General features: G+C 37.4%; 1 pseudogene; it reads left to right on the forward strand.

The window, feature by feature from the left end:
- LOC108307427 overlaps window positions 1-1,411 on the forward strand; it is a 92,644-nt pseudogene extending 91,233 nt beyond the window's left edge.
- Window positions 1,412-7,812: the final 6,401 nt, after the last annotated feature.

Raw genomic sequence — 7,812 nt, forward strand, 5'->3', positions numbered from 1 at the left:
GGTTTCTTCCCATCTTTAAGGATTTATCCATCTGTCGACTTTGTAGTTGCTGGCTTTCAGATTGGGTCTCAAATCTTTCAGATTGACGTTCTGTGTGTTGATGATGAGGTTATTTCTGTTTCTTGGTTTTCCTTCTGACAGTCTGGCCCCTGTGCTGTAGGTCTGCTGAGGTTCACTCCAGGCCCTGCTTGCCTGGGGTTCACCTGCTGCTGCTGCTGAACAGTAAGGGTTGTTACCGGTTTTCTTCTTCTGCTATCTTTGTCCCAGAAGGATACCCGCCTAGTGTCAATCTGATCTCTCCTTTATTAGGTGTCTCTTTGGATATATAGGGGTCAGGGAGCTGCTTGAGGAGACGGTCTCTTCTTTATAGGAGCTCAAATGGTGAGCTGTGAGCTCTGTTGTTGTTCATTCAGAGCTGCTGGGCAGGTACATTTAGGTCTGCTGCAGCAGAACTCATAAACTGCTTTTTGTTCCCGGGTGTTCTGTCCCTGGGATTTAGGGCTTTATTTATGAGTTTCTGTTATGCTGCTGCCTCTTTTTTTTTTCCTTCAGACCTGCCCTGCCCGGCAAGGAGGCAGCCTAGTCACTGTCGGCCTATAGCAGCTTTGCTGAGCTGCTGTGGGCTCTGCCCAGCTGCCGAGTGAACTTCCCTGCAGGACTTCCCTGAAGTCCGAGTGAACTTCCCTTCCCTGTTTATATGGGTGTAGTTAGAACTGCTTTGGCGATGGTGGCCCGCCTCTGTTGAGGTGGAGTTTCTTTGCTGTGGCGGGTTGCCTTGGCAATGGCGGGCTGCCTCAGCAATGGCGGGTTGCCTTGGCAACAGTGGGCTGCCTGAGCGTTGGCCGTCTACCTCCATCGTGGCGGGCTGCCTCACTAATGGCGGACACCCCTCCCCCACAGAGCTGGACCGTCCCAGGTTCAGCTGCGCTTGCTGTGAAAGTCTCAATCCAGAGTTTCTGGTTGCTGTTCTTTTGTGAGGGGGGGACCAGCCGAGCCTGATCGCCTGGCTCCCTGCCTCAGAGCCTTTTTAAAATTGGTGTTCCAGTCGTCTGTTGAAGAGGCGCTGGGGTCTGTTTGTTTTCCCCTGTGGCCACTCACTGCGCTGGCTTAAACAGTGGCACTCAGGTTTTTGGCGCTTTTTTTTTTGCCCTGGAATCTACTGTCCTGGTTCTCTGTTCAGTCCCCTTTTTAAACAGATGAATGGGTGACTTCCCATGGCTCCAATCACCAGCCAAAAGGGCACCCGGACTGGTGTATTTTGTACGGAGAACCGCTGCTCCGGGGCGCCGACAAAGCAGCCGCGCGGGGCAAAGCAGCGGCACTGGCCGGCACAGCCGCCCTGGCCGAAACAGCTGTGCTGGTGACCTGTGGAGCTCCTCCGCCTGGGAATTTCCTAGTCTGTGGGCAATAAAAATGCAGCGTCCTCTCACCCTCTGCGCTTTCACTGGGAGCTGCAATCCTGAGCTGTTCCAAAACGGCCATCTTGGATCCTCCCTTCGCTCTGAACTGATTTTAAAAAGTCACTCCTAGTATGTTAGTGAATAGTTCACCCTTCTCAGACAACACATTAGGAAATATAAGAAATTTTAGTTGTGAAACTCAAAATACATTTTCCCTTTCTGATTTTGAGAATAAGTTTTAATAGTGACAACTGCAGGCATTTTGGTAGACAGATGCAGCACCCTAAAAATTATAAAAGTTTCAAGAGCATTTTTAGATGTCATTTAATACTTACAACAAGCCTATAAAAATTTGTTCTTCCCATTTTACACATAAGCAAACAAATGACCAGGTTAGAGTCACAGAGTTAGGAAATGATAGAACTTCGTATGGTATCTGCTTGTGACTTTTAAACCCCATGCTCTTTTCAAGACGTTTTTTCTAACTTTCTAATTCCAAAGTCAAGTTTCTGAAAGTGCTCAGCTGTGTACTTGATTTTGAAAGAAAGGAGGGAAAGAGGAAGGGAAGGAGAAAAAAAAAGAGAAAAAGAAGGAAAGGAAGGAAGGAAGGTAGGTAATGTCGGAATAGCAATGACTGGTGGAAGTTGAGTCAGGAGACTGAAGACACTTATGCTAAGTTTGGTACCAAAAAACTGTAAGTTTCTTCCATATCCTGTTCTGTTATTGCTCTTCCAAGCAGCAAGTGAAAAGTAAAATAATCCAATATATTAAAATGTATGAGGTAATACAGAAATTCCTTTGTCATATTGAAGTTTGAATTAATAAATAATAGCTGGAGAGACATATTTGTCAGATGATTAGGTATCATCGGTACAAAAGATTCACTCTATGCTTTTGATGATCTTTGATGAAGGTAGAATAGCTTTAGCTCTGAAACATTAACTTAAAGTAGGTGTAACATATTATTCATATCTATAAAAAGAACAGATTAGAGGTAAAAAAAATTTGGTGACTGAATACTAATCTAGAAGGAGACTATTTTCAATCAAACTAGCTCAGACTAATTTCTCTTCTTTCTTGTTGTCTATATTAATTATTGAATGTACATTTTAGATTTCAGTATTTTTATTGTAGTTTCCTAAGATAATCTTACTTCCCTAGATATTTGCCTTGATGTCAATGATGCGACAAATGTTTTTTATGAATGTCTGATAATATCTAGCAGGGCTTACATAAAGAAATTCAGAAGCACCTATTTTAATTAATAGATACTTTAAAATTTTTCAAAAGAAAATTATTCGAAACTTTTTTCAAGAAAAAGAGCAAATAAAATCTAGTATTTTATTTCATTTCTTACATAAAGAGAAAATTCCAAGTAAAGCTCTCCAAAAAAGTTATCATCAGTCATCGGCTCTCATTCATAAAACATTTTATTCGGTGAACCCTCTTTATGCTAATATTGCTGCCACAAACAAAACTAGAACAGGTGCTATTAATTTTCCCTAGTGTTCTTTAATTAAAATATTGATAATTTAAATCTTCTTACATCTAAATATGCCTTATTTTTTATTCTCTTGAATTTTCATCATTATGTTTTGTTGAAATACGTTTTTGAAATGGTCCTTCCCCCAAAATGGCTTATTGCTGTGAAAATAAATTACAACATGTGAAACAGATGTTGCATTTCAAAGTGATAAAATAAAATAAGAATGGAAAGTGAGTTGAATGGTGAAATTTCCTCTGAAAATTAGAAAACTTTGTTATATTTAATCATCTTGCTGATTGATACCTTAAATATATGGAAAAAGTCTAGATTAGGGAAATAAATAATACTTCTTTGCTTGAACGTTTATGTTTTACATATATCTGCATGAAGATAGAAGCTTAAAAGGAGATTTATCAACTGGGACTTAATTCTAAATTTAGTCCCAGTTGATAAATATATAAAAATTTTAAGTAATAACTTGGAACCACTGACAGAAACAGTTGAGTTTGTCCAAAAAGCATCTGTAATAATGAATCAGTTGTTTATATTTGTCAAATATTATCTTGTCAAATAACTATTTATCAATGCTTCACTTAAAAAAATTTTTTTTGGTCCTAAGATAAACAAAAATATTATCCTGTACAAAGCACCCGCTAGATTATACAAGCATAAAATGTAAATATTTTTAGCATTTCTCCATTTTAGGCAATATCTCTTTTTAAGGCTAATTTATCTTGTGAGCTGAAGGGTACATTCATTTTAAACAAGTCAGATTTCCACTCTAAGTACTGGGTTATAAATTTAAAAATTATTAACTACTAGAACACTTTAAGCTGAAACTTCTGATTAACATTAACTTAGTGGACTAAGAGGCAAGAGCTGCAGCCTCTTGGTTCTGCACACCCTGTGGTGTGAGATGACGGCAGCACAACTCGGTTCTCTGACTTCACTAAAACGTGAAGCTGTTTCCTGTGCCTGCGGCCACAACATTGCCATTTTCCCCTCATCTCCTGTTTGTCCTCATTCTGGGTAGTCCAAGGCACTTTCAAACCAGCCCTCTAAATTCAACCCAAACAATCAGACTACGTAAAGAATATCTGAAACAACCATGGCTCATAAGTTATAATAGAAACATAATTTATGCCTCTCACTACCTCCTTTAAAATGTCTTTGTGTCAGGATGAAATCTTTGTCTCAAGCAGGCCCCATACAGTTCTGGAGCCTTAGGGGAGTGTCAGGAGTCCTGGGTGAGGAGGCCTAGAGTCTGAAAACTGTGATCAGCCCACTCACTTGGGCATGCAGCTTCCATTGAATCACTGTGTCTTGGTGGAAACCTTGATGTTAACATCTATTTCACCGCTTTATTACAGCTGTCAGGACTGATAAAGGTGACAAACTATAGCAGATGGGCGATAAAAGGTAGAGAGTTTCAGCTTCACATGAATCATGAGTCTTGGGTTTTACTTAGAGATGCTCTCAGATCTTTTAAATTCTGCCTCAAACCCTAGCCTCTTCTCAGTTGCGAACTTGCTTCTGATTTTCTTGAATTCCATCTTCTCCACTATGGTACAGGATAGATACCAGCTATGTTCTCTGGATAGTCAAAGCAGTCAGCTCAATTTTTATTTGTTTAATTTGGAAACATTTTTATTTCAGTTTTCACATTGCATGTATTCTATGTTCCTATTTAGGAAAGAAAAGTCTTATTTGACGTGGACTATGTCCTTCAGATTTTTACAATGTATTTTACTTGTTCATTTACAAAACTTTATCAGACGCTTTGTTGATTTATTTATACATAAGAAAATAGGAAAAAATGGATGCACACAGAATATAATAGATTTAAATGATAACATGTTTGGTACAAATGTCAGTAGCTATGGAAGAGGAGAGAGAAATGTACTGTAATAGAAAAAGCACTATATCTAGCCTTATACTTTGCTAATCAATCTGTGGTCCATAGAACCAGACATGTCAGTACCAACTAGGAGCTCATTAGAAGTTCAGACTCTCAGAATCTACACTGTATCTGAGAGTAGAGGTATCTCCTAAATTACAATCTGCATTTTAACAAATCTCAATTAAACTTTGAGAAGCACTACTCAAGAACACATGGACGTAGTCCTTTTGGAGCCATTTTTGAGTGTATGACCATGAGCTACTATATGATAGGAATGATTAATATCAACAGGATTACCATGAGACTCAAATTCAAGATGACAGATGTGAAAACTCTCTATAAACTATTGAATGATATATAGATGAAAATTATCTGTATTTTTAGAAATTTTTTTTTCATAGAGAATGTGTAACTTCAGGATGATCTATGTCATAAAACGCAACCTGAAGATCTCTTTTAGTTCTCAACTTCTGCTTGGCTGATGACCCTTTCTCTTACAAGGATTCACTCTTTGACCTCTATTCCTGAATTCTTTTTTGAGATGTTGTTATTTTTGTTGCTGTTTTTTTATTCCACTCTGGAACTCCTAAGTCATTATACCTTTCCTGAAAGAGCCAGCATTATCATTTTTTCAATCTTTTTTAATTAACAGTGGATTATTATCAGTAATACAGATATTTACTTAAACAGTCATACCAAAAGGTGATCAAACACATAAACTTAGGAAATTAGAGTAATATGACATGAAATATGTAGGGATTATATATATAATTTGTTTGAAATTGAGAAGAATGTGGAAATATTTAATTGTTTAATATTAATCTTATATCCCATTGCTATATGACTAATGACAACTAATTCACTCCTCCAAATTCTTTCATCTCCACTTTACAATATACAACCTCCTTGAAAGATATAAAATGTTATCAACTCACACCATTATTAATAACTAGGAGTGACAGTCATTCCTTTGCCAGAATATGGAGAGATTTCCCACTAACCATAAGGCCTATTGAACAGAACTAAGTTTTATGATTGCTAGCCAAAGTGATTTTCCATTTGAATATTTTATTTCCAAAAGTAATATAAAATGTTTAAGGATGAGAATACAAATTTTTTTCTAGTTATTTGTTGTTTTTGGTGGGGTTGGGGAATGAAGGAAATGCCAAAGACTGTCATGTGTCATACATTTGGGGCAAGCTTATAGTTGATAAAATTTCTAGTTTGAAAAAATTTTTATATCCAGACGATTAAGCCACATATCAATAGATTTATTTTAGTTTTAAGTATTGGACTGAAAAGCAGTACCTCACATATTTTCTCTTTAATGGAGAAATAGTAGAAGTAATTGACACACTTAGAACTTCTGAAAAAAGTTTTAAAAAAAAGTTATATACTTTCATTATTCTAATCCATGTCTCATACCTAAAAACAGGACTCAGTGGGAAAACATTGACTCACAACTGCTTTATTAACTGATGTTTATCATTGTTTAACACGAAATAAAAAAACTCTTTTGTCTCTGATCCTTTCTATGACATTTGTGTTATCTAGCTATTATAATACAGAGAGCAATTATGTTTGATATACTATAATGCATTTGAGTGCGGTGACATTTTTAGAAGCTTTCTATGTTTACCAAGTCATGTGTCATTTTTCACTAACCCTAGCTGATAGGTGGAAGACTATCAAAGTGGATTATTCGTATTTGGCAGATCAAAGAACATATTCATTGTTTTGTATTATTAAGAGAAGAGTTTATTTAATCTAAATGTCATACAATGAATTTCATAATTGCTTCCAAGATTTTTCTCTTCTTGGAACCTGAGATTTTACAACTATGTTAATTAATAATAATGTTTTGCAGTTCTGTGACACTCTTGTTTGAAAATCTCACTACTTAATCTTCATATTTTTGGGAATATGTGAAATCTGCAGTATTTTCTGTTCTGCTTTTTAAGTATAAAAAGTGTGTTAATCTCAGTGTTTACTTAATCATATTTTTGGGCAGGTAGGAATCTTTTCTGCTTCTTCCTTTTTAAATATAAAAAAGTGTATTAATCTACTTTGTGTCACTCATTGTATGAGTAAAAGGAGGGTCTCAATCAGTTGTTGTGTTCAAGGAGCCTGAATGAGCCCTAACTAGTCTCCTGCCTGCCTTTGATGAAGGTGCCAGTGAAGACAGTTAGTAAGCATGCAAAAGTACTTAACAGACTTCTTAGAGGTAAAGAGTATACCTTTACTTTTTGATAATTATTCAATATATTTTACATTACAGGTGAAATCAGGTAACTAGGAACTCCACATGTACACACTCCACAGTATAACAGAATGGTGAATTTGTAGGATAAGGTGAACTACAGCCATAGAAAATTTGAGATTAGTTCAGATTCCTTGTGGTAGCAATCTACCTTGGCATAACAAATTATCACAAATGCTGGGGCTTAATACAGCACACATTTATTATCTCACAGTTTGGGTAGGTCAGAAGTCTGTGCACAGCATAAGTGATTTCTCTGTTTAGGATCTCAAAAGTTTGCAAGCAAGGTGTTAGCTGGTCTGTGTTCCCATCTGGAGGCTGACTGGGAAGAAGTCACTTCCAACCCTCTTCAGGTTGTTGACAGAATTCATTTACTAGTGGTCATAGAACTGAGGACCCTGGTTTGTTGCTGGCTGTTGGATAGAGAGGCTCTCAGCTCCTAAAGGCCACCCTCAGCTTCTTGTCATGTGGACCTTTCCACCTGGGCATTTCTTCAAAGCCAGCTAGGAAGACAGAGTCTCTAGAATCTGCTAAGAAGACATAGTCTTACATATATAAAGTAAACATGAGAGTGACACCTCTTTGCCTTTACCATTTCCTGTTAGTGTTAAGCAAGTGACAGATCCTGCTCATGCTGGGGGGTGGGGAGGCGATTGCCCATGGGCATGAGCAGTAGGAGGTGGAATCATGGAGGACTGCCCTAGAGTCTGTCCACATGGCTCCTTCACTGTTTGTATCAACTGAGATTAAGGGAATCTGCATATAA

This window comes from Cebus imitator, unplaced genomic scaffold (genome assembly GCF_001604975.1).
Source record: "Cebus imitator isolate Cc_AM_T3 unplaced genomic scaffold, Cebus_imitator-1.0 Scaffold79, whole genome shotgun sequence".
Classification (NCBI taxonomy): Eukaryota; Metazoa; Chordata; class Mammalia; order Primates; family Cebidae; genus Cebus; species Cebus imitator.